Below are 26,951 nucleotides of genomic sequence, written 5' to 3'. Positions count from 1 at the left end.
GAACCAACATGGAACCAACATGGAACCAACATGGAACCAACATGGAAAGCACACAACTGTAAAGCTCCTAATCTTAAAAACACAGACAAAATAAAGTAGAAAGAGAGAGGTTTTTGCAAATGAGACAAATGAATTCCTTGCTGCTGCCTTAAAAGCTCGCTGCTTTGCTGACCATGCTCTTCTGCTAGCACCAGTATACACTGACCATCAGTGATGCAGCCAAGCTTACTCACAGAAACTAGCCAAGCCACTTTAACTCAAGACCATCTCAGAGCTGGTTCACCATCAAAAAAAAGACAAGAACTGCAATGACACAGGCTGCAGCCTTTACCTGGCCTGTCCTACGCTGCTCCTCAAAGCGCAGATCTGCATTAGAATATCAGGTAAGGTGCTTATATGCCACTTTGCACAACAGTACTCTATTTTGAATCATATAAAGTGATTGAGAATGATGAAAACAATATTTTTCCCACCATTAATAGGTTCTTTTGCAGTTATTTTAACCTCTTACTCTTTTTCTGCAGAACAACATGCTCATAATAGCTGCAGCTTTTGCTTCTTGTGTTTTCCCTTCCCACAGTTCTCCATCAAATTCTATTTCTTTTCCTGAAACAGCTGACATCTCAGCTGTTATTTTTTCTTCTTTTTCCCCTCCAAATTACAAATAAAGAGTCCAGAAGTTCCTCCCCATATATATATTAAAGATCCAAATACAAACTTCTTTTCTGGGTATTCAAACTGGAAAAGTGGCATCAAACAAAGTTCTCCCAGCAGATCCTCCTGTTAACTTCCATGGGATTTTGATTTCTCTGGGTACAGAGAATCCTGCTTCCAGCAGTCCCACATGGACAATGTGGGCTGAAGAAAAAAGGAAAACTATCAAAATTTTATCACAAAAACCAGACAAAAATTCACATTTTCTGTTAAGTTTCCTATGCTGTGCTTGCATCCAAAGCTTATGATGTTGAACAAAATCAGAACATTTTCTGTCTAGTAAGAATTACTAGACTGGCTAGATTAGACTTATGGCTTTGCATTTAATCTTGGAAGAAAAGCAAATATTTCAAAAGCAAGTAATTGAAGTAATAAGACATGGCATTCTAATATGCAAGCTAATTATTTCTTAAAATTCTGTGGTACGCCCAAAAGTATGGAGCTGAGAACAGCTACCATTTCAGCAACCCTCTGTTCAAGCCCCCATACTTACATGATCATACCTTTTCCCCATGCAACACACAAAACAGCATATCTTACTGCCAATGAGAAGTTTCCTGCCCTTAGAATTTCCACCACAGGTCAGAAAATACAGCCAGGCTTATACAACAGAGTGCATAAAAAAACCCAAGCTTCTGAAGTAGCAGTTTGACATACGCAGCCAATCGATAGCAGACAAAGCAAAGGCCAAGAGCAGCCCAGCTGCTGCCAGAGTGCAGGCGGCAGCCCTGCTATGACTGCACAGTTCTGCACGTTGGCTCAGCAAGAATAGTGGCACCGAGGGCAACGGCGGGAGAGGTGGGAAGCTTTCCAGACTCAGATTTACAATCCAGCTATTTAAATACACCTTGCATAAGAGTAGGCGAAAAGGGGTCAGTACAGGGGCAATACTCTGCCAGAAAGCAGAACACAAAAATAAATCAGACGTCTTGAATGTGAAGGGCAATTAACATAGCCCTACTGTGAAATGTGCACTTCTCCAATACCATGTGTTTTTTGTCTTTTCTAGAAACATACAGCTCATTTCCTCACCTTCTGACCCTAGAAAGAGCTTTAAAAACCTGCAGTGAGGGAAAGAAAGAAAAAAGGCAGCTTCATGCCCCAATTATTCCGCCTGCAAGTTTACAGAAAGTAAGCAGTGGGGTCACACTTGGTGCAAGCACACATAGCCACCGACAGGGCATTGCTGACCCCAGCAAGGCTATGCTCTCCGTAACTGCAGCTGCTGCTCTTCCACCATTTGCTTGAAAGCTCACAGTCCCTCATGGGTACCGCTGAATTTCCTGACCCCTTGCACCTAGAGACCCAGCTAAATACAAAAGGCTTCCGGAGAAGAAGCCAGCCAAAAAGGGCGAGCAACAGCCAGGGTTTCTCCACCAGCCACAAAAAGGGCCTCTCTCAAGTATCACTCAGTGCTATTCACCAACTGTGTTGTGTTTTTTTGGGTTGTTTTTTTTTTTTTTTTTTTTTTTTTTTTTTTGTTTGTTTGTTTGTTTTTTGGTTTGTTTGTTTGTTTTTGTTTTTCCACAGAACTGTGAAAAATCAATGAGATTTGTGCTGCAAACTGATCATTATGACAGGGAAAACTCTGCAGTGAAATTGATTTGTTTAAGCACAACACCACCACTTACACTCTCCCACAAGTTGGTGGGGTAGACCCTCAGGATTTCAGACAAAAAAAAAGCACAAGTGTTAAACCTCCTTGCTATGTTAGCTAAATGATTTTTTTTTTTTAATTGGCTTCAGACCAGCTAAAACGAAGGCAAGGCAGCAGAGACAGAGTGCAAAATGGTTCAGTAAGTGAATGAAACCAGATTAATGCATTTTATAAATTACATGCAGCAGGAAAGATTAAAGATTCTGATCTGTCCCCTGTGTTTTGTCCTCATTTCACCTTCTCACAAGTGTAGCACTTGAGTAGTAATATTTCCATAAAATCTCAAACACTAAATATGGAAAGAATCTAACATGAATATGGAAAAGAGAACTATAATGAAGCAAAAAAAAAAAAAAAAAAAAGGGGGGGGGAAATAAAATCTGGCTTTCATTTTTAACTTGCAACGATTAGGTGAGTATTTCTTACTCAGAATAAATCCATCCTTGAGTGTGCGCCCTGGTGAGTTCAGCAGATGCCAGACAACAGACAGAGTTCTGCAGCAAGAGGCAAGGGAGCTCCTTTCTGTCCTTGGTACTTCTGTTCTCTGTGTGACTTGGGACAAAACTCATCTCTTGGGAGGGCCAGTTTCTCTTTCTATAGCTGTCAACTCAGGCTATGAAGTTTTAGGGCATGAATTGCCTGTTGCTTTGCACAAGCAGAGAGGCTACCAGAGTGGGAAGCCATCCTCAAGTAAAGATCAAGCACTAATGTAATGCAGTGTAATGAATGACCTGCCAGAGGGTCTTCTCATCCACCTTGTCAACTAAAGCTCTAGAGCTGCTATACGTCCTTCGTACAACAAATAACTCTGATCCCAGCCCTGTAATGAAAAAAACACATAGGTACTAGAACTGCATGGCTTTTACTATTCTTATTTATAAAGGCATCAAACAGCTGTCACCAATCAGACACTCGTGTTCCAACAAGTACACATCGTGCAGTGCCACATGCAATTAAAAGAAACAGCATCCATCTGAATGGCATGTACCTATTCATATCAAAGAAATAAACAAATACAAACCCAGACACATGCACGAGTATACGACGAAAATCCCCAAAACATCACACAAGAATCTGACATCCATTTTATCCCTTTCCCATTCACTATACTATTAAATGTCCCCAAATCTTAATGTGAAGCAATAGAAATGCTACTACATAATAGCATATTGTATTACAGTTAAGAGTTATCAGCTACGTAATAAAGTTTAATAGAACAGTTCAGTGTTTTCTACGTTCAGGGATCTCATCAGACAAGTCCTGCTTCTATTCCCACTAAGTATGGAGATTCAGAGCACATGTCAGTAATAAGGTGAGCACACAAAGCACAACAGTTTGCTTCGCTCCTAATCTGTCCAGTTATACTCCATTCAGGGTCCATTTGTTGCCATTCTTAGAGAAAAGCACATAATATAACTAGAAGATTTGATTTGGTCACAAGACACTAATGCCTTTACTTTCATGTTTTTCTATTACCATAGTTGTTTAGCTCAAAGATCACGCCCACCACTCCTCAGACATCGGGAACACTTTGTGCAAATGTCATCAAGTAAAGAAGAGTTCAATTTCCCCACAAGACATTTCCCCAAGAAAAAATGATAGACTTCATAACAAGTCTGCAATGCAAATAAGCAAGTTAAAAGCCTTAATGGTATGACTCAACATCATTTTAAGTGGGCAGAAGTGTTCTTTTATGTTTCGTTGCTGATTTCTTTTTAAACATTAGTTATACTTATGTGATAGGTTGTCTCTATCTGCAAGCAGACATCAGCGGCCTCTCAGAATAATCATGCTACATTAAGTTTTTTCATAAAAATAGAGGAATACATCTTCTGTGAAGACCATTCATTGGTAGAGGAACACATGCATACAACTTAGTCATGAATACACAAAACTTCATATTGCCTCTTAGGTCAAGAAATTCAGAAACAAAAGTAGTTAGAGATGTACAAGATACCATTTAACATCTGTATTCTCCACCCTGTTTCTTTTAAAGATGGGATTAGTGGACCCCCATGTAAGATAACTGCTCCTTTTCATGCGGAGCTGTTGAATATACTTAAGGAGGAAAAGGCTTAAATACTGTGTTTGCAGCAGGTAGGAGTCATAGCAAGCAGCTTGGTACCTACTGCTCAAGAAGACTGTAATGAGGAACAGAGTGCAAACACAGCTGAGCCTCAGAGGAAATGGAAAGAGTATCTAAGGGACTACAGAGAACTGCACAGTTTTATGCAACTCAGAAATTCACTGAGTTGGATAACATCTGCTCATGGGTTAAGACTCACCTGCAGAAATACAGCAAAAAACAGCAAGTTTTTCATATACTTTTTTCCATCTGTTTTATCTAGCTGCTTTCCACTTATTCTGTTCCAAATTTAATTATTCTAATCAAATAAAATATCAAATTCAGAGATTAAAAGCTTTTGAGTCTGTTTGGAGGTTTTTTTTTCGATACAGCACATCCAACTCAAAACTGGATAATTCAGTTCTGTCACTTCATTTAAATACACATAATATATATACACACACACATATATACATATAAAATAGAATATCTTGGTTTGGAAGGGACCTTAAAGATCACCTAGTTCCAAACCCTTGCTATGGGCAGGGTTGCCATTCACCATATCAGACTGCCTAGGATCCCATCCACCCTGTCTTTGAACACCTCCAGGGATAGGACATCCACAAGTTCTCTGGGCAGCATCTGCCAGTGCCTCATCACTAACTGAGCAAAGAATTTCTTCCTAACATCTAACCTAAATCTTCCCTCCTTTAGTTGAGAACCATTCCCCCTTGTCCTATCTCTACCAGATTGTGAGAAGATTTAGCTTGGTCTAAGAATCGTATTTCCAAATGCACAAGGAACTGACAGATTTCTTGAATGATCCATTTGCCCCATATCCAAGTAATATACAAGTCCAAGTCCCTTTTCATAGAATCATGAAGGTTAGAAAAGACCTTGAAGATCATCCAGTCCAACCACCCACATACCACCAATATTTCCCACTGAACCATGTCCCTCAGTACAACATTAAATGTTTCTTGAGCACCTCCAGGGACAGTGACTCCTACACCTCCCTGGGCAGCCCATTCCAGCACCTGACCACTCTTGGAGAAAAAGTATTTCCTAACATCCAACCTGACTCTCCCATGGTGCAATATGAGGCCACTCCCCCTAGTCCTATTGCTAGATACATGGGAGAGGAGACCTACTCCCACCTCAGGGCAACCACCCTTCAGGTAGTTGTAAAGCACGATAAGGTCTCCCCTGAACCTCTTCTTCTCCAAACTGAACAATTCCAGCTCCCTCAGCCACTCCTCACAAGGCTTGTGCTCCAGACTCCTCGCCAGCTTCATTTCCCTTCTCTGGACATGTTCCAGGGCCTCAATGTCTTTCTGGTAGTGAGGGGTCCAGAATATTATCTTAGACACTTAAGTCATGACACTATCTGGTAATTCCAAGATGACCAAATTCCAAAGGCTCAGGATGCAGACAACGCACCTAGCTTGTTGTTCTATATACCATGCTGAGAAAAAACACATGCATGAATAGGATGAGTTTCTCAAGTTCATGAGATGTATGTGGGACCCCAACAGGCAAGTGGGTTTACTCTGTGCAGTGAAAGCTCAAGCAGCAATATAAAACACTGTCAAAGTAGAAGTGAGTTCTCCTTCTGTAGGCCACAAGTACACTGCTACATTGCTGTGATATGCCCATGTTATTCCCAGACAACAGGAAGATTTTTGCAAAGGACTGTGCTAAGTGAATGTACCAGAGGAGGGTAGTATTTGCCTGGGCATCTCTGTATGGCACTCCTTTGTGTTGCTTAGTGAAGTCCTAAAAATGCAGATCAACCTCTGAACAATTTCACTTACCTGCACATTAATGACTTGCTCAAATCTGACAAGTGTTCTGGTCCCATCATTTATAACCTTTATCTCTAGATGCCATCCAGTTGAGAAGAATATACTGGGCAGTGAACTTTGAGGTCTCCTTACCACAAACCTTCCCATGGAAAGCTGAGTTTTAATTTATTGCAGGACATCTGGTCTCCCATTTTAATTTTAGGATATTTGAAAGCATCTTCAACATGTTAAGTTGTCCAAATGGGGGGATGCTTCTTTTGTGGATACTTTCATGAAAGTTTGTCACCTCTCACTGAAGGCACAAAGCACAAAATCTGTACATCTGTAGAATACACCTTTCCTTCCTACAAACGGACACTGGCACTTCTAATTCTTCTGTTTTCTCACTAAAAGCTAATCTTGTTTGTTTGTTTGCTTGGGTTTTTGGTGGTTTTTTTTTTTTTTTTTTTTTTTTTTTTTGAATTCTCAACAATCGTGAAAGCAATCACAATTTACAGTCACAATAAGATAAAAACTAATTAAACTAATTCACCATGCTGTTTTTCCTCAAACAGGAAAAAGCTAGGCATGCTGAAATACAGCATGCTCATCACAGCAGCAAATGTTCTCTGCTTTATGCAGTTCTAGCAGCTGCGGCCCATCTATTTGTTTTATTTGGCCTTTTGAACATCTGCATAACTTGCATTCTTTAGATACTAGGTTACTTCTGTCTCTGGATGTGGGGGTGGAGAAAAGGGGAGGGGGGGACTGAGTCCTACAGTTTACCTAGTTTTGAAATCCACCATACCTGAGTCAGACACACAGATTAATATTCTTTAGATATTTTGTCTCCATGGGAAAAGAGAAAAAACAAAGTAAAACATTATTTAACCATTTACTTATAACAAGCATGTCTTACAAAACTGTTAGTAAGAAAAACAATCCAAGAAGCATGCAACTTCTGCTCCAAAAGCATTCATACTGCTTCTAGGGCTTAACGGAAATTGGGCTTTAAGGCGACAGTGAACAACAATTAGTGATAGAGGAAGTCGTGCAAGATAAAATTTGCTACCTTGGTGTATAAACTATTGCACCAAATAGCACTAGCTCCTAACTCATGGCAGGACTGGATGTGACTCTGGGCAGCCTGGTCTTATGATTGGTGACCCTGCCCACAGCATGCGGGCTGTATTGGATGGTCCCAGGCCATTCTGTGATTCTATGATACAGGCATTATGAAAAGCAACAGAAAGATGCGCTTGCCTGAAAGTCACTGTCACAAGACCAAAGTTCCAGCTCAATCACCTCAATTTATATCATTTGCCTTATGAGTTCAAGTGCTGGTCACTTCCCAGTCCTGCTAACATAGACCAGAAAGAAAGCCTGGCACTGGGGGCAGGCAGTGCCAACTATGGGAAAAATGGCTAGCATACTGCAGAAATGAAGATACTGAACTACAAGGACAACTGACATTTTCAAAAAACTTTTGAAGCAGCCATGATTAAGTTATACAACAAATTAAAACCTGTGTAGAAGTGTTTTATTTCCAACTACAATCCAATCATGCTCATTTATTCAAAAATAGGCTTCTACAACAGGCTTCAGCTTCTTAAAGAGTTACAACCTTCTTCCTTGTTGGTCATGAAGATCAGATTACGCCCTCGCTGGCCTTTTTACACATTGCAACACAAGAACTGAAGACTACTGACCTTGGAATAAGAAATTTAACTGAGGCAGGTTGGACTGCCAGCCTGAAAGGAGTGACGCCTAGTTGCTTCATCAAAACGTCAAGCTGAAGAAATATTTACGTCCATGAAAGTTTATTTCTCCAACCACACCAGCAGACCCGATAGTTTTTATTTCTGTCTAGCCACAAATCTTGTCCTACTCATTAAACATAAGCCCCTCTTCCCAGACATTTTTACACAGAGTACTTTAAATTTCTACAGCAAAGAAACATGAAACCAGCATTTTCTCTCAAGTAAGATAAGTGATTTAAGTAGGTCACTCTGAAAGTAATGTTTCCTATTTACTTCCATGGAAAGTATAACAGATACAAAGAGCACAATAACAGTATTTGATAGAGCAAATTCCCAGCTTCAAAACGCTATCATTCAATATAGTCCCCACCATTATCTCTGCATTTTTGCCAGCAATGAACAAGGCCTGTATCCCACACTCAGAAAAATATGCACCAGCAGAGGTGACCTACTGTCACCACTGCTGGAACACACCACCCACCACCTTGATGTGTTCACATCCACTGTTTGTTCTCCAGAAACACTCAACAAATGTCATAAATGCCAATGGGTGCTGTAACTGAAATTAGGTTTTTCACAACCTGCTCTCTACACTTCTTTTCTCAAAAAAAAAAAAAAAAAAAAAAAAAAAAAAAAGTGACTCCATGCATGTAGAAGTTGGATAAAGCTGAAAGAACTCTTAATAATATTTAAGTGATTGAAAGTATGTAGAAAGAGGCAGAACTGTGATTCTCTAGGTCCAGGATGTTTTTGCTACACAACTGGGGAAGAGTAAAATCTGCAAAGGACTGAGGAAAGACTGGTCATAGCTAACTTTCATAAATTTCCTGTGTTTCTAATCAAAGAAACATCACAGTTCCTACGTGGGGAAAAAAAAAAAAAAAAAAAAAAAAAAAAAAAAAAAAAACCACAGTAGAAAACAAAGTTATCTGAGTACAGGAAAAACTGTTTGGACCATTTAGAGAACAAAACCCAAACTTGCAAGTGGGCTGCTGTCTCCATAATGAAAACAGCAGTCCCCATGTGCAGCTGTTCTCCACTCACAAGAAAAAATAACATCAGTAAGCATCCCAAATGCATGCAGACATGCACTAACACTTTTGTACTGCCTTACAAAGTATCACTCTCCCTCTTTCTGAAGAACTATTTTTTAATCAACTGCAACCTAATCTAGTTGTCAGGTCTCTATATATAAACCACGAGAAGAGTTTTGATTAGTTTTATTTTCTACCTCCTTTAGCCTGTTTGATTATACATAAAGTACTACTGAACTAATTGAAGTAGTTCCTCACCACACCTTCAGGGAGCACATTAACCACACTTCTGTTAAGCACCTGTGTGCTACAGCCATCCATGTTACAAATGCTGCTTTATTGTCATGGCAGCAAGTCCATGCAAGGAACTGCAATAAACTCTATTAACGTTTCATTCAAGTCTGTGGTCATATTAGGTCGAATGCTTGTGAATAAACTCTAGAGGATGGAGGTTTGGCTTTAAGACTTGTTGCCAATTGGTTGCATTTTCCTAGATTTATTGTTCAGCACAAACTGTAGAATTCTGACTCCATTTCATCAGGGACAAAATGTCTGTAAGACAAAACTTGAGCAAGAGGGAGGAAAAATAAATGTGTCTACATAAGCATCTTCGAAGGGGCCATCACCAGGCCAGCTGGGGACCAGCACATCATCCTGGTAACAGAATCTCATGCTGCGTGCATGTCTCGTACCACTTCATCAGTAACCATGTCATGCCACACAAAATACAGACCAACATTACTTCCACAAGCATTTACAGTCTTCAACTATAACATCCCAACAGGAAGCAGGCACGTTTGCTCCAGATAACATTCTTAGGACTATCAGTTTTCCTCAACAACGTGTTACAAACTATGTCAGTGTTTCTTGGATACTGAACTTCAGAGACCGCCAGCTCCTCTCAGGACAACCAACCCCCAGCTTTTCTCATCTTAATGCTGGCCAGTTGGATGAAAGCACTATTTAAGGTAATTATGAAATATAGCTCAGAACTCAAGTATTCCGATCTCTGCAGCAGGATTTCATTTGCAACTCCAAGGAGTGTAAAAACAAGAGTTAATTGCCTGTACAAATATTTCAGCGTAGTGTTTACGTAATCTACAGTACATTAAGTACCAGAGTTGTGCTCTACTGATAGGTGAAAGAACAACTCTGAAAGGCAACTGCATTGCCAATTAGCTTTCAACAAATATGTACACAAGCTGTGCTCGTAGGCTTGCACTCGCTTCCTCATTCCTTGCAAACTGCCTGGCTTATAATGGTGCCTGCTCTGCTTGACGAGGGGAGGCAGTGGGCTTTATTGCACTGAGCTAAAACACACACAAAATCACAGCTTCCGATTGCTGTCTTTGACCAAAGCCATGTTCCAGTCACAAGCATGGGACACAAACCCTTCAGTCTGAGCAGGAGAAAGCAAAGAGAAAGCAAACTGCTCTTGCAGTTTGTGCCAAGAGGACAGAGCTTGCCGTAACACCCCAGAATGCACACAGGCATCCAATGGTGTCTGGCTCCCATGTGCAGGGAACTCCAAGCACCTACACCTACGTGCACTGCAGCTGTACAACGGCTTTGACCAACAGAGCTGTACACACATGGAGAAACAAACCCAAATTCACAAAATGACATGAAAAGATTGATGTTTGCAGGTTTGGGGTTTATCTGCACTGTGCTCCCCCCAGAAAATGGGCTTCTGCATTTTAATTCAGTAAAGCCAGCTGCCCTGGGCTGTGCTCCACATGTGGGCACAGCTGTTAGTGCTGCTTTGGGCAGCAGTGAGTAGCAGGGTGCAAACACCCAATCTTGCCTTCTTCATTTGCTTTGCAGATTACTGCCGTCAGTGTTAGGATACATTCAGCCTAAAGGAAATATTTTGTGAACAGTTTAACAATAAAGGTTAAAATAGCTTTCTGCAATGCTTCCAAGTTTTCCTTCTCACAGAACATTTTTCCACACTCCGAGTTGCTGCTCTGCTAACCGCAATGAAAACTTAGTCTGAAGATGGAAAGACAGAGGCTGCAGAAACAGGAGAGTTAAAATAAACCCAGAATGCTGCTTCATAAAATCCTTTAACTCACATAATGTTATATAAATTGCTATTTCAATAAAAAGGCAGCAGAAAATAAGTCCTGTCTAGCTGTGTGGGTTATAAGTTACGCTTATGTAAGTTCACATATCCACATAAGTTGATGATCATGTGTCTAAGTCTACTTTTCGGGATATCTATGTTCTCCATGTTTTGTTTCAATATTTGGGAAAATAATCATTCTGCCTTACATGGAGCTTGTGAGACCTTGTTAGAAGTTTCTCAGCTGGTGCCTTCTTGGCACTAAGCTTAACATAGGCAGAAGGATGGAACATGGTGAGACATGAAAGAGCTAAAATCTGCATGGCCTTGCTACCAGAGGTTTAGGAAAGGAACTTCTCTGGCATGTTTTACAAAATGGTTCACATCTGGTCTGCATTACAACAGGAAGGGCTGCCTGATGGGCTGCCAGAGCCACCCAAAGATACCAAAGAACAAATAACCATTCCTTTGATGCAGTTCTGTGATGGAGAGCTTAACATACTGCAAGTCTGCAGGTTGTTTGTTGCTTTGTTAATACAGAGTACAGCACACATAAGCCTCCCTGCTTATTTGTTTGATTATTCTTTTGGAAGTGTGCTCATCTCAGAGTATGTTAGCAAGTTGGGATCTATGCATAAATATCATCATCCAAGTGGATATTTGAACTTCAGTTAAGCAGTAAAGGACAAAGTTGAAGTAACCTTAAAGCTACATTCAAATGCAGAGGCACTGAGAAACAACCTAGACCTGCTCAGGCACCTCTATGCCAGGGCAAGCAGTGCCAACATGGGCACGCCAAGCTCAAGCAGGGCAAAAGCTTTCAACACCTCCCTTGCTGAGAGAGCTAGCTGAATAGAGTGACATTTTCTCTAACAAAACCATATTTGTTCATGCGACTTCATAGAGATCTTTAACAAAAGGCTCCAAAGTTTAAGTTGAACTGTAAGGAAGGCAAGAGGTTTGAAATCTAATTCCATCCTCCCAAATGAAGAGGAGTCTGTACCACTCATGTAGCCACACATACAGGGGGTTAAAAGGAAAAAAGATTACTGCTTTGAATATAAATGACTTGGAATGCATCACTAAAGAATCAAAATAAAGGATTGAAAATGTGTGGTGGCAGTACTAAATTATTAAAGCTGCTTAAGAATGAGAGGACCATATGAAGATATTTAATAGAAAAAATAAAAGTCTCATAAGAAGCTATAACATCTTTAAAACAATTGTTAATAGTTTCAAGTTCTACATGTATAATCATACAATTTTACAGACTGCGCTGTGGGATCTTTCAAGCAGTCAGATGTTGTTTTCTAATTACTATTCTCTCTTGAGCCATTCACATGAGATGTGTTGCTATGTTTTACCTCACACTAGGACATACACAAGTTGTTCTTTTTTGTCCTGTGATAGCACTTCAAAACTTCCCTCTCCTTCACAAACCATTGGAAAGGTATGTCAACTGCAGTTTTATTCCTATGCAATAATGGCACAACTTCACATGAATTATATGAACTGACCACACACCAAATTGTATTTCTTCCTCCTAAAAGAAGGCATGACAATGAACAAAACATTTAAACTGCTTCTTCGAAATAAAGTGTATTAGTATTCTCCAGCTTGTATTTAGAATTGCATGCACCTATTTTCTTTAAGTGTGCTTAAGCTTTTCGTAAACTTCATTTCCCATTATGTTTGTGTACCTGTCATGCTTATGATCTTTATCATTATCATAGTGAGCAAAAAAAAAAAAAAAAAAAGAAAGAAAAAAGCCAGACATAGGAAATATGTCAACATTTGCAATTCCCTGTTATTTCCTCTACTCGTTTGTAGTGATATGACTTCTGGTTAACACCAAGTATTTAGTGATATCATAGAAGATATAGCTTTGCCCTGTTCAAATATCTTGACATTTTTTTAAGCACCACTTCCTCTTGCTATCACTGCTAAAGAAAATCCTCCAATAAACAAGAAACAAGCAGGCAGAAGAGATTTCACAAAAGAGCAGGCTGGCTACTCGCAGATCTGTGCCTCCATTTGCAGCCTATTGCTACTTGGGAAAGGTCCTGTTACATACAAAATGTCAGCCCTGCTCACTCTTGAATATAATCCTTCTATTATCCAATGCAGCTCTGCAGAGCCCATTGCCAGAAGACAAGCAGCACAACTGCCTATAAGGTAATGGGCCTTCCTATCTCAGTATTTCAACTGGTTAGGATTTCACAGAGAAATAACAATATCCTTTGCTTTCTCATTTAAAAACAAAGTCTTCCTATCATGAATAAGAGGGGAAAGAAACAAAAAGGAACCTTTGTGAAATGTAAATCCAACAGCATGGGGTAGATGCTGGAAAACACAGATGTATGCCAGCCATACTCACATACATGAGGCCCTAAAAACAACAACAACAACAACAACAACAACAAAAAACAGGAAGAGTGAAGGGCCAGCAAATAAACTGCTTGGTGCCAGCATCTGGTATTCTTGCTGTGCATGCAGAGGGAATCACTCACTTTAGCACCCTCAGCCTTCCAAGTTTAGTCACATTTCTTCTTTCATTTAACTCCTTCCATCTCATGTAAACAAACACAGCAGGAAAAACAAACAAATACTGCTTTTATTTTTAAGTCCTGGAATCTGCCTCACTAGAGTTTCAGGACCCTCAGTAGCAATGTTTGCTGAATTCAATCCCAATTTCTGATACATCACACTCAGAGACAATTAATGTTTGTCTTGATAACACTGGTCTGCAACTGTGCTAATTGGAAAAGAATTTGAGCCCATACCAAAACCAGGACAGAACTACTGAAGCACCACAGATAAAGCTCAGTTAAAATCATGTGCTGGCTGTACCGAACAACTATTTGAAACCATCCACCTCATAGATATCACAGATTGATACTGGTTTTACTCTTCAGCTCAGTGCTTCTCCAGCTGTATTTGATGGTTTTTTACTACAATTATCTGTATTTTAATTTTTCAGCATTCACATTTTTCTATGACCCTCTTCAACAGATTTTTTTTTTTTTTTTTTTGGCCCATCGCCTTTCCTCAGTGTCCACGATCCATGGAGAAGAGGTGGTTGATGGCGTTATCACAGGCAAACAGAAAGAAGCTAATGGTAACAAGCACTCCTTGCTAGGTTATTATTATAGGAAAAAGAATGCAAATGAGCCCTAATCTTTCTCACACAATGGCAGAGGTCTCAGATTTGCATTAAATCTTTTACAGTGGCTCCAGATAGGGGACTCTGCAGATAACAATGCATCTGGAACATGGGCTGCTTCCTCCACTCCTTGCTTTTTATTAAATTGTGCCCCCAGCAGGTACAGTTGTCCCTGAATGACTTCCCCTCCCCCCATTATCACTCTTTTCCCCTCATCCTTCCATCTCCCCTGTCAGCTTTTCTGGAAAAAAAGCTAATTGTACATGCCATTTGGCTCAATTCATGTTTGCAGTGAAGAAAGCACTATTTAGTAATTGCAACAGGGGAATGGACACCAGGATATCTCAGTTCTGTTCCCAGTTATGTCATTTGCTTGACGGGGGACTACAGGGAAATAACTTTGTTTTTCTGTGCATCCATGTGTTCAGCTAGAAATACAGGGCTGACATTTGTAGTGGCCCAGACTTGCATTTCACAATCGCATTTGTCAAACACTTTCAGGAAGCAAGTACTAGACTTTGCTTGAATCAAGGCTGAGCTTACAGAAAGTAGCAGTCCTTCAGCAGAGCCACTGCCTGCATCTAATTCCCCCATCTGATAACAGATTGCAAGAACTGATATTCTTTCCCAGTGCTGTCACATTATAATAGGACACATACCTATGTAAGCCAGTTGGCGCCCACAGACATGTTGGCCCACTAGCATATCACAGGGCATAGGAATTAAATTGAGGTGCTCCAATTGCAGCTCACATCGTTTCTACGACATGCCATTTTTCTCTTAGTGTCTCCAATGTCTTCCTCTGGGGCTTGTTTGGATCACAGGAGTTAAATGTACCCAAGGCGTTCCTTAGGGAGTCCAGAGAGAAGGCAAACCTCCTTCGTAGGTGTTAAATAGGATCCACATTTCCCAGCACAAGCACCTCCTTGGTTGCCCATTTTCTCCTGAGACATTTTTGTCAAGTTAAGAAAATATTTTATTCTCAAAATTCATCTTAAATAATCAAGAATCATCTAGAACAAAAGCTTGTTCCACTGACAAGACAGACAACTCTTAACTCCATCAATAGGCTTATGAAGTAATGAATCAGTATGTAAAATATCACTCTACATGGTATATGAGGAATGGTTTCAAAAATCAGCATGAACCACCAAATCCATCTCAACATCATCACTACTAGTGCAGTACTCTTGCTTAGTCATGAATTTATCTGGAATACTAACCACAGGCAAAGGTTAACCTCTTGGAAGTCTGTTATTAGGGAAACATCACACTAAACCAAAATAGTTTTACTGATAATTAAAAGATACTTCCTACCAATTTATTGACATAGGTATAAAGTAGTGCACCTCATTAACTGTGGCTAAGTACATGAGGACTAACGGTGTCTGAAAGGAAATACCCTGTTTCAGATGCTGAAAATTAGCAAATAAAAGAACTGCAATCTGCTGACATTATTCGCAACTATTTTCAATCTTCTGAAATCAAGATTTTGGAGACCAGTGTGCAACCACAAACACTTCAAATTTGGAGTCCTAGCCAGTGATGCACATGATCTTCTCATGTCAAGTCCAGACTCCCAGGAATTCTAAAAGCAAAAAAACTTAACAGTCACCAAGAGACAGCACAATGTCACACAACCAGATAGCACTACTCTCAGTTACACCTTCAGATACATTTATCATCCTCTGTATGCACTCTGGAGACAGCAGCATGCTTTGTTCCTCAGCTGGTGTGTTTTGCTTTTTGTTTTTGTTTTTTTTGTTTTTCTTTCCTCAATTCACCAATGCCAATGCAGGCAGGCAGTTCCTCTGGAAATTGGCTATAGCTGTATTTCTAAAGCCTACATAGCTTTCTGGATTGGGTAAATAGTCTTAGGGTAAATAGTCTTAGACTATTAAGCTATTACCAGAAATTAACAGATTTTTTTTTTTTTAATAAGTAAATAAATGCAGTTATGGAAAGGGTTGGAATTTAATGCCATGTAACCAGTTAATTTTCCAGTCATCATAGCCTTGTTAATTTACATCTAATGGAGCAGTAGTTGGGGTAGTGACTTTTGGCAGCTACTGGACTATCCTGTGCTCATCTCCAAATCAGACAAACAGATAGCTGGGATCCTCATCTGACAGCTGTATTGGGTACAATTACCATGTGGTACAGACATTTCACATACACTTTTTTTTTTTTTTTATAACTAGCTATGATGGTTCTTATCTTAAACGCTTCAGGTCTTTTTGGGTACTGAAGTTCTCTGAAAGTATGTTCTCCCATTTGCAGTGACATTTAAGGCTCCTATCACTTGAAAGGGCTGAAACAGTATGATGTTATGAGTGAGCAATCTTTACATCAGAAAAGCAAAAGCTGTTTTGCACTGATTAGTTCTCTTGAAACTAAGAAGAAAACCTCCATTCATCTTGTTCATAAAGCTGCAAACAGTCTTCTACCTGATCTGTACACTAACTTTCCAGTGTTAGAAAGTCTTTCATTCAGAAAACTGCAGGAATACAATGCAAGAAGGGGATATTTGAAGAGCAAGCTATGACAGGTACCAGAAGCTACAATTTCTTAGATTTCTAACATGCTTCATTCCAGACTTGTCACTGATCCCTAGGCTAATCCTCAGTGACCAATCACAATCTAGTCCCATTTCTACATATGCACAAAAGTCATCTTCCATATTCACAGGTAACAGAATATTAGAGCCTCAGATGCTCACAATCATTTAGAAGTCCAGGATAAATTGGACTAATTACCACACTGGTGCTGGACCAGCAAAAGCATCAGGGCAGAGAAAGTCAGCTGGGACAACTCAGACCAATGTCACCACCAGTGAACCACACCCAGCTGGCTTTACCTGGAGCCAGCACAGCTCTCATCCAGCTGTCTCCTCCTGCATGCACGTATGGGGGTGGTGGTGCTGGAGGACAGATATCTTCACATGCAACTGCTGCATACACTGTGAGCCTCAGCCCAAGACCTACACCATGTACTTCAGGGAATGCTCACGTTAAGCATTAACTAGTTGAGCAGTTGAGCCAAATAGCCAGTCAAATATTTACAAGGTTTTCAGAAGGTGCTAGATTAACCTCATCTTTTCAGTATAAAGGCAAGGACCACAATTTTTCACTCTGTTTCACATACCCTTGAAGTTGTACTCCTGAAACTTTGAGACTTATAACAAACAAGTTGTTAGAAAGAAAAACCCAAACAGAAAGCCTAACAGGGATTCAATGCGTAGCGTAGACAACAGAGCTGCACTGCAGTTGCACAAATAGAATAGCACACTGTGTTCCTAAAGAGGACAAGAAGCAAAAGCCAGCTCCTGGAGCCAGTGATCACAACTTCACCTGAACAGCAGCTTTTCCTTCACCAGTTCATTTCCAGTTAATTTCAAGGTAAAGGTAAAGATTGCCAATGCACTTTCAAGGATCTCAGCAGCTCTTCCCCATATTACTCTCAGAAGTTTTTTTTGAGAGGTTCCCCCCCTACAGCAGCATTCTCATTTCACTTAAGCACACAAGACCTCTTACACTGCTGAACCAGGGAACTGTCAGTTCCTTTTGAGGTGAAGGCATTGGCACTTGAATGGCAGTGGGAAGTGGGCTCTGTAATAGACAGGCTTGGGGAGGGGGAGAGCAAGGTAGTGCGTGATTTACTTGCCAGCATCATATCAAGTCACATTAAGCCTACCAACAGAACTCCTTCAGTACAAACAAATGCAGTAACCTTACCATGTGACAAATTTGTAAGGGGTTTGCCTGTGAGGTGATTCTGAACAAACTACTACTTAAGGTTGTATTTTAAAAAGGATCTTCATATGCACTCATAAGTTAATTTCAAGCTGAAGTGTAGATATTTGAGCTGACTTAACTCGGCCCACCTCTGACTTCAGCATTCCAGAGATTTGCCTCCTCACAAATGTGCATTCCTTTTGTCATCCACTTGGTCTGCAGCTCCACGGGTATTTGCAGCTACAGCCCTGCACTGCCACACACATCACAGCACATTGACAGCTCCTACAGCTTTCCAAGAGAGACGCTGTGGAACACAGCAGCGGCATAGAGGCACCACTGAGGACAGAAGATCGTTTGAGCAAGCATAAGCAAGTTTGCTTCAGGTTAACAGCCAGTGACAGGTAGGCCTCAGCCCTCCACCTGAATGAAAGACACAGGTAGCACCTCCCTGGAGCATTTCTGTCTGTAAGCTGCAGGTTGGCAGACAGCTGCTGACAGCTATGGGGCTAAGCTAGCAGTTCCCAGGCAGGATCATCTTGCTTCCATTCTAGAAGGGCCACTCTCCTAAAGCCACACACAGGTTTTACTTCCTTGTTGTGCTTGTGTAAAGCCTGCTGTATGACAGGAAAGTATGACAGTAGGTAAATACTGAACTAGCACACAGTAAGATCCATAAGAAACATTCCTGATTTTATACCTGCTTCTAATCTGATTTCATCTCCTGCATTCTGAATTGGCCACAGAATTACAGACACACAGCACAGCCTACAGAGTGCAGCAAGAAAAGTCTACTGCACTCCAACAGCTGGTGGCAAGCCGCTGTCCCCATCCAAACCACAAGTGCCAAAGACCAAATATTCTGCTTTTTGCTTACTGCTAATGAAGCTGCTTCACTTCATTAAAAGCAGCTTACCATTGTATCTACTCACTCTGATTAATTAACCTCTGGTTAAAGTGAATGAGCACTTGATTTGAGGATTCTATTAATGTGACATTGGTGAACCACTTGCATACTTCCATCCTTTTCCTGTGATTCTTCATTCTCCCTCTACCAACAATATCTTATTGGGTTGTTTGAATTGTCACTCCCCAATACACTTCAAGCATACCACAAATGCTCTTAAGAAGAATTAAGAGAAGATAGGTACCACAGCCCAAAACTCATCCAACGCTCAATTTCCCCGCTGAAGTGTGTCGATTAATAACTTCTCCTTCTCACTGTTCTGACCACAGGCTTTGGAAAAAAGAGCCAGGTAAAAGTTGAGGGGGAAAAACAGCACCATCAGTCCATACATTAATTCATCTTTCCTGAATAAAACACAGCTTTAAACATGATGCACAAATGGCAGTCAGTCCCATCCAGATCCTCAACTTTCTTAGAGAGCAAAGCACTTTCTCCCAAGCCAAACAACATGTGCAGTATAGGAATAAAGACAGCTTCTGCTACACTGTACGCCTACAGATTTTACAGTTGCATGCTACCGCCAAATTCTCAATTTCTAGCAGCAAAAAAGCTTATGTTACCCTTCTTTAGCCAAAAGCCTGAAGATTGAAATTAGAGAGCTGCTCATTTTGCTGGCAAAAGTGTTTTTCTTCATATGCCTCATTTTTGTCTCTATTCAATTTATTTTGTGGATATCCAAAAGTTGATCTCCTGAGGAGCTGAAGAAAATCTTCCCTTTTCCCCCCCTTTCTGTTCCATAAAAGAGAGCATCCTTTCTTCTGCAAAAGTACTCGTGGAGAGGATGGAAAGATCATTAGGTCTAAAATCATAGGAGGTTCCTGGCTTGAGGGAGGGGTAGGGGGAAATCAAAGTGCCTGAGTCATCTTAAGACACAGGTCTCACTTCCTTCTCCATCAAGGGAAACTATACCTAAAACGCTACTGAAAGTACTGAAAACTATGGCTCTTTCAAGAAACGAGCATGCTTATATTCTACAGCTGATAACCTCAACACAAACCTGGTCCAACCAGACAGCCCTGCACGTGAGAAGGCACCAAGGGGAAGTCTGGTTTGCATCACACACAGTTACCAACAGACTAGGAGTCACTGATGTGGTTCATCTGGCTTTCAAGGCCATCAGCACTAGACCCAGACATTTCAGACCACATGTTACAAAGCACTTCCCAGTAGAAGTTTACTCTGTTCAAAATCAGCATAGGCTTTCCTAAACAGAATTTCTCTACAACATGCAGCTTCCCACTGACCTGCCTTGCATCTGACTGAGAGATCCTAACTCAAAACTTCTCAAAGGACTTGGGAAAAAAAAAAAAAAAAGAGGGGGGGAAGATCTGAAACAAATACCTTGTTGAAATGCTCGATGAAGGCTAAGGAGTTACGACCTTGATTTATATATGAAAAGAGAAATACAAACAAAGAGGGTAAGTTTCCCACAGGCAGGTGAGTTGTTAGAGGCACATTGCTAACAGCCAGCCTGGCCACCTGAAATGCTAGCTGGCAGCAGTGTCATCTTTCCCTTGGAGATGGCTCAGGTTGATACAAATCAGAGGGCAAAAAAAGACAGGGAAGGGGAGGAATAATGAGGACAAAAGTTCTTTCAAAATCAGCGCACAATTTCTGAAACCATCTGAAGCGTGATATGGTTGCTCTTTCAAGGAACAAAAACCCGAAAACAATCTCTGTACACATTTAGTTAAAGACAGGGAGGGAAGCTCAGCATTAAGTGCAGCAAATGACACAGCAATCTGTGGGCCACCAGCCAACTTGATCCACTGCTGCCCTGTCCCTGCCCTCTCTTCTGTTCCCATTCCACACTTGGATCAGGGCAGGAGCCTCCCTGTCCCCACCTTTCCTGCCTCTGCTCTGGTGCGACACACAGGCAACAGTTTCCTTTTGCTTGGGTTCTCCAGTGTTGCTGTCACAGCAGCCTTTCCTCCCCAAGCCTTTCACCCCAAGGAATGCAGACAGCATATGGTATTTGATAATACAGACTTAAAACACCACACATTTGCAGACAGTTAAAGCACATTTGACAAAGGTACTGCAAAGGGGCTAAACAGCGTGCATTTCCTGGGCGCAAGCTCCTGCAGCAGCCCCATAGGGGACAGACACTGTGCTACACAGGGGTGGCCTCCATCACCTTGCTGTCATAGAAAGTAGAGCAGGGGCAGTCTGACAGTGCGACTCAGGAACTGCGTGCTGAGAGCAGCAAGTGAGGACTCCCCTCTAAATTTCCAGTGCAGTGTGAGATGGAAAAGCAGCTATCTCCAGCCAAAGAGAAATGGCAGCAGAGAAGCCCAGAAATGGAACAGAGCGCCTCTGCTGCAAAGCACTATGTGAGATGTGTGATGGGTGGAAGGCAGTAGCAGCAGCTGATGTCCCGTGGTCCCACAAAGCAGCTTGCAGAGTCTTTGCTTCCCACAGCCCCAAGCCCAGGGATTTTGAAGGCATTCAGTAACTGTACAAAAACTCAGCTGGAGCTATGAATCTTAACAACAGCTCTCCTTCACACCTGCAGCTCAACCAAGGCTCCCACATCTCACTGTGCCCCAAGATTGTGCATTTCAAAAGAGTTTTACAGAAGCCTTCACTTGCCTGAGAGAAAATGGGTTCAAAAGCCACCAGGCAGCTTCTGTGGGCTCCTCCTCACATCACACCACAGCAGCAGAGGCAATGACTGCCTGTGACAGCACAGTTGGCTGCATTATTTAGTCTGGCACCAAGGAGAAAAGCTATCAGCCGTTTTTAAGTTAAATTCAGGGAACCAGCTGAGGACCAGGAATTGCCATTTCTAAAGTGAAAGAAGAGTGTAAACAGCCTTTCCATAGTAACAAAGATTAGCAGACCAGAGTCTGACACTCCTCCTGCATTAAAAGATAGGAGACAAAGCGATAGACAGGTAATTACATAGACGGGGCCCTGGGGAAATTGCAAGCTCCTTGAGAACCCTTTAGCTGGTCTGTACGTTTCTCCTTGTCTCCATTTCAGCTGAAGGTCTCCAAGAAACATTTGCCCATTAGGTCATTAGCTTTATTGCAGAAGGTAGTCAGGCAGCTGGTGGCAGCCATTCAATAAAGACTTAGTTTGGCTTAGCACCATCAAGAATGAGATGGAGAATAAGAAAGAGCATCCCGAGGCACATTACCTGTCTGCAGCTTATCCTTTATAAGTTAGTGCACTTAGTCAGTCTGAGGCATCTGACAAATGAACTCTGACAAATCTCACTGGTGCAATTTAAGACATTATTGCATTGCAATGTCTCCCCAAGCCCCTCACAAAGGTTAGTACCACAGAGCAAATCTGCAAGAAAAACATACATCATGCATTGGCCTCCCATACTCCCAAACTAGACAAGTTAGCAGAAGCCCCCTCTCAGTGCTATGCTAAGCTGAACTGCACCAGAGAAGACAGGAGACACTGCCTCCACTACAAGAAAAATTTGCCTCTAACACAAAGTTACAACAGAAAGCAACCTCCTGAAGCACCACTACTTTCAGTTCCCGAGCAACTAACAACCTAAACACCAACGTCTGCTATCAGAGCACATACGCAGTTTGTCCAGCAGCATACTTCAGTTTGCTCAAGCACCTCATTCTGTCCTACGAATCGCGCAACTTTTCTCTTTTGTATATCCTGACAAATTCTGTGGAAGGAACAATAAGGATCACACGTGGATCGCAACATCAGATGTAACTACAACGTTTAATTGCTTAGGAAGTACTACAAAGAAGACGCTGCATTTGAACTCTCACCTACTACATTTTACACTTCTGCCCAAATCTTAAAGCCTGGACAGGTGAGGAACTGCAGACTGCCTTTGACTCTTCACAAAACACACCATTCTGATATGGAGCTGGTGTTCCAGCTGGTTCATATCTTATCCACCAGTGGTGCAAACAGCCATGAAACCACTGAAAACCTCAAACAAGATGGGGTTAAAAATGTAATAGTAGAAGGAAAACCTTATGAGACATTGTTCTTCAAGTTGGCTTATCTTGACCTATCTCACTGTCTTCTCATCTAAGCTATCAGTGAGAAAAAGATTCAACTAGTCAGCAATACAACAGTTACATTATTTATTATTTCCCTGCAAGCATTTAAAATGCATCTCCTCTTTCAGTTTTTGCAGAGGGACTATATCCTGCACCCAGAAATGGAGCAATAAGCACACAAAGCTTCTGTTTGCATCAGACTGTTAAAGACAGCAGAAGGGCAACCTGTGTTAAACGAGAAACTTGTCTCAGCTCTACACAGACAAGCTTCTAACATCACCCTTGCTTCCACAAGAAGAGACAGCAAGTAAAGCACCTCAGAGAACACATCATTACCTCTTACCTTTTGAAGAGGCCGCCGCCAATTAGAACATTCCCGGAGCTTCTAATTCAGCAAGGAGAAGGGGAGGAGGAGCCAAGGGGAAGGAGCAGGGTGTTGTTTTCCTCCTCAGCACAATGGTATTTCCTAAATGGGAAATAACAAAAAAAAAAAACAAAAAAAAAAAAGAAAAAAATTAGGTTTTTTTTTTCCTGTTTGTTTTTAAGAGGCTACAAATTACAACTTCTTGGACAAACTACTGTTGCCTCTCCTTCTCCTGTCCCAAAGCATCAGCTTGAGCTGCCCTGTCTGCCCCTATCATCACCACATGAAGGCATGGATATGAAGTCAGCTACTTCTAAGAAAAATGGAAGTGGATTCACCTACACCAGAATGGGATAAGAATCACAGAATCACAAGAGAAGTGAAACCACTCGTAACTTCTATTTCTTAAGTAACTATTCTACCTAAAACAACATTGAGTCCAGTTATATTGAATCTTACAATTAAAAGCAATGCCAAAATGATGGGAACAGAAACTAAAGAGCCTTCTTGTGAAGGAAGATAACATCTAGAAACCTAGTTTTCTCCTGCTTCACTGCCATAAACCGCGCTCACCTCAGACCGTATCTCAGACACTCTTTACCCCATTCTGACCACGAATTTAAGGAAATTTACAGATGCATAGAATTAATGGGCCCCTCCCTACCTTCAGTACCTGCCTCTGATGAAAGGCAGGCAAATCAAGTGGAAGGATGCATGCAAGCCATTAATGTATTTGAGGAAATGGCAATCCACTCACAGTTTTCCACAGCAGATGAACAAAAAGAAACACATCCATCCAGTCTGTTCTCCATGACATTTTGCTAGCTCATGCTCACATAGAAACTACCCCTTTCTGTCCCATAGAAAATCCAAATGCAAGTCCTGAAAAGAGTTCCCACACATCTCTTCTTCATCCCCCAAAAGACAATTCTCCCACTTGCTTCAGCCCAAATCTTGTTCTCCCCAGAGCAATTTTGCACAAGGGGCCCAACAGATGCAGAACAACAGAAAACGCGGCACTTCCAGAAAAAACATCTCCCTCCAAGCAGACTACGTCTGTCCAATTTCAAGTGGTCACAGTTCCTGCATTTCTCTGGGGGACAACAGCTCTGCTCTTCTCTCCTCCTGTCAGCAAGACTTAAAGCTGCAAGAATAATTCTGTCCAGATTCCCCTCTAGATAGGCGATGATTTAAAGAATTCATGAAGTAACAGTGGCAGTGTAAATAAACAATGAAAAACTAAGTGAAGATCACAGAAAAAAAAACCACAGGAAAAACACGCACTAAGGAGAGAAAGAACGAGATTAGCAACTCAAAGCCTCTTCTGCTTTATTATATTCACCATAAATAGGTCTTGCAACATCCAACAATGCAGAAGGGAACCTGGCATATAACATTTACCTGCTCAGAGCCCTGCCTCCCCAGCCCACTCCCTAAAGGCAAACCTTCCCACGCTGGCTAATTCTATGTCCTTTCTGCCCTACATTCCTCCGAGACACCCCAACTTCTGACAGGCTCCAGCACCCTTTGCATACCATGCAAACAGAAGCTCACAGCAGCAGCACTCAGGCCATTACGTTTCCTCAAGAGGGGGCAGTGCACTTCAGCCCTCTGTGGGAAGGCATGACAAGAGGTGGTCCTCAGTGAGCTGCTCCCAACATCCTCCCATGCAACACTGATGGAGCAGCCCCCACACAGACCAGCTCACTAAACCTACCCCCACCCCCCCCCCCCCCCCAAACACCCTCTAGTTTTCTATCTCGTTTGCATCACTCCCATTTAATTATAAAATCAAAAGGATGCTTTAGGAAGTGCAGAGAGACCCCCAACAGTAGTCAGGTGAAGTCTGCTAGGAGTTGATAGATTGGTTACATTTCAAGTGCTTAAAATTTTACACTTTCATCCTCATACTGCCAAGAGAAAAAACTTAAGTCAATGTATGAGCCTTGGAGGAAGCATATTTTTAGTCAAACATAAAATCAAGGTGGCAAAAAAAAGAAGGCTAAGTGCAAAACTCTGAAGTTTATTAACAGCACCCTCAGAAAGACAGAAATCTGTCACAAGTACCACTTAGCAATGTAGTTTTGACTCAGACACCGCTTCTCTCAAAAAGAAGTGAAATTGTTCTGTTCTCAGATCCTCAGGCAATAAAAATATGAAGTAAAATGAAATGAAGTAACGCATTACCTAAAAGTCAAAATCTAATTGGAGAAACCCAGCAAAATGGCTTATTGTACCATGAGACTTGACGAAGTTTCTGGCAGGACCAGAGATAATCTGTATAAGAAAGTGTCAAAATGTTTTGGGTATACAGCTAGTATGAGAAGGAAACAAACATAAAACTGGGAAACACGGCATGGAACCCAACAAATCGTTGACATCAACAGTAGATAAGTGAAGAGGCATATGTTAAGACAAACACCCTCATATGGCGTGTGAGTCAACTCCTGCAGCAGATTCAGCCAAGATGCTTCCTTAAATCTAGCTTAATAAAAACAACCCTCAATTCCACTAGCCAGATATGGCTTTTCACCATACTTACACCACATCATCTTCTGAGCGATACTTGAACCCAAGGTTAAAACTGGACCAGCTGTTCTAAAATGCTAGCCTGACTAAAAATTAAATCTTCCTTCCAAAGGATCGTTGCCAAATTCATTCCTTTTGGTGCATGATAGAAACATTCTTTCCAGATATTCACTGAAGCTAGTTCACTTCTCATGGTTAAAAAAAAAAAAAAAAAACATTCATGAGATTTATCAGGATGTAATATTCAATTTAATTGATTTTTTGACTGTCCAAGTTCAAAAAGTAATGAGTTTTGGGAAAGCAGCTCCCCTCATTTCCAGCCTAGACCATAGGGCTGGTGAAGAGCTCTTTCCCCAGCTGGGGTCAACAGCAGTTGGGGCACTGCCCTGCTAAAGGGAGGCCCCACCAGTCAGTCAGCTTGGAACACATTTGGGTTTGCTGGATTTCCTAGATCTCTTACGTTTATTACCTCTGTCACAAGAACTAGAGAAAAGAATTAGATCAGAGGCTTCACTGTGTTTAACAGCAACCCTCTCATGCCCCAAAACACACATTCTGCTATAACATAAGGCAAAGCAGGGTTAAAAAAAAAAAAATAAATAGTGCATCATCACCAGCTTGTGCACTTCATAGGGACAAAAAACAGTCTGCTCCAGGTTCAGTCTTTATTTTCCAAGTGGCTACTTCCCTTCAGGTAAAATACATGCTCACTCAGTGTGCACTAATAGAAATAGGTCAAGTTCCTAACGCAGTAAAAAAAGTTATTTTCTTCTGTTCATTTTCTCAAATTCTTCTTCAAGGCTTCATCTAATAAAATAACTATTCTGTGAATATCTACTGAGGAAGAAGTAATCTCCATTACTCCTTGTAGAAAACAAGCAAGTTAAGAATAAAAGAAAAATACTCCTTACCACCATCATGAAATTCTTGCTCAACCTTGGTTAAAACATCTCTTAGAACAGTGCTGTATGTCACACGCTGGCCTCCAGCCCCTTTGCCACTGATGCCCCTTGATGGCACTGGGGGACAAGGCTCTGACTGGGAGGCCAGGCACAGACAGGCTGTGGGCATGTGCTTCCACAGGCCATCTTCTGCACCTGCTGTTTTGAGTTTCCTTTGAGTCTTG

At 41.3% G+C, this 26,951-nt stretch overlaps 1 protein-coding gene across 5 annotated transcripts in view; it reads right to left on the bottom strand.

Annotated features, from left to right (window-relative positions):
• ZMIZ1 (zinc finger MIZ-type containing 1) overlaps nucleotides 1-26,951 on the bottom strand; it is a 321,213-nt gene that overhangs the window by 251,771 nt on the left and 42,491 nt on the right. For all 5 annotated transcript variants that reach the window (XM_042818839.1, XM_042818844.1, XM_042818843.1 and 2 more), the window contains exon 2: nucleotides 23,276-23,398. The gene's annotated coding sequence lies outside the window, so the exon portion shown is untranslated. The remainder of the gene's footprint in view (nucleotides 1-23,275; nucleotides 23,399-26,951) is intronic.

Source organism: Centrocercus urophasianus, unplaced genomic scaffold (assembly GCF_019232065.1).
Source record: "Centrocercus urophasianus isolate 14NV4802_14NV808 unplaced genomic scaffold, USGS_Curo_1.0 seq_17, whole genome shotgun sequence".
Classification (NCBI taxonomy): Eukaryota; Metazoa; Chordata; class Aves; order Galliformes; family Phasianidae; genus Centrocercus; species Centrocercus urophasianus.
This window is presented reverse-complemented; position numbering and strand designations above follow the sequence as displayed.